The sequence below is a fragment of the Schistocerca gregaria genome, chromosome 2 (assembly GCF_023897955.1).
Source record: "Schistocerca gregaria isolate iqSchGreg1 chromosome 2, iqSchGreg1.2, whole genome shotgun sequence".
Classification (NCBI taxonomy): domain Eukaryota; kingdom Metazoa; phylum Arthropoda; class Insecta; order Orthoptera; family Acrididae; genus Schistocerca; species Schistocerca gregaria.
In genome coordinates this window covers 814,369,233-814,370,161 of record NC_064921.1, presented here as the reverse complement: position 1 = coordinate 814,370,161, position 929 = coordinate 814,369,233, and positions in this window count along the sequence as shown.

The window sequence follows — 929 nt, the reverse complement described above, 5'->3', positions numbered from 1 at the left end:
TATAGTGAGAAACAAAGCAGAAGATAAAGGTTTCAGAGAATATAAAATGGTTGCATCATATATATTTTTTGACATCCTCGTAATGTTGCTGACGGGCTTAGTCACAACTAGGTGCATACTGACTTTGTTTATGAACAGTTTATATATCTAATAATGCATAAAAATATTGTATGTCGTATAAGGTAATTTCTGGACATTTCATATTACGAATCATTAGCGTACGAGCACCACATGTCCCAAAACCCTAACTATAAGATAATGTGCTTTTCTTCGTTAAGTCGTCAACAACCATTAAAATACTTAGTAGCATAAAATAGCTGAATTTTTTCTCACAGCCACATTGACTGCAAAGTCCCTATCTGATTGACGTATCACCTGGAAGATTAGGTCTGCTTAGCAAAAAGCAACCCTCTTATTCTAACAGGTCCATCGTGCGCCATTAGCGATAGTGATGGATACCAGCCAGCATGCTTTCATACGTTCAGGCCAGTTCCCCACCAAAGTGTCGAGAATAGCGGGAAAACATCGTGTCTTTTTCCGGAAGCTGACGGAGGCCCAAACCACTTGCAGCGAGTACGATCGAGAGCTGCTGGCCGCCGTGCGACATTTATGTGTTATGTCGAAGCTAGGCCGTCTACAATTTACGTAGATCATAAGCCAATCAGCGTTAACAAGGTCGAGAAAGATCGTTGCCCTGGCAATTCCGACAGCTGGAGTTTACAGGGCAATTCACAACATACTCGTACAAAATGCACACCGGATGGGCAGAAAATGTAGTGACAGATTTTTTTCTTGGAGTCGGCGAAATTTCTTTTGCATAAATTACGATCAGCTTAGGGCAGCACGAGGTACATACGAGCAACTGCAACAATATTTGCACGACTGTACAACAGCTCTTCAGCTCAAAAAAGTGTGGTTGTCAGGTACAC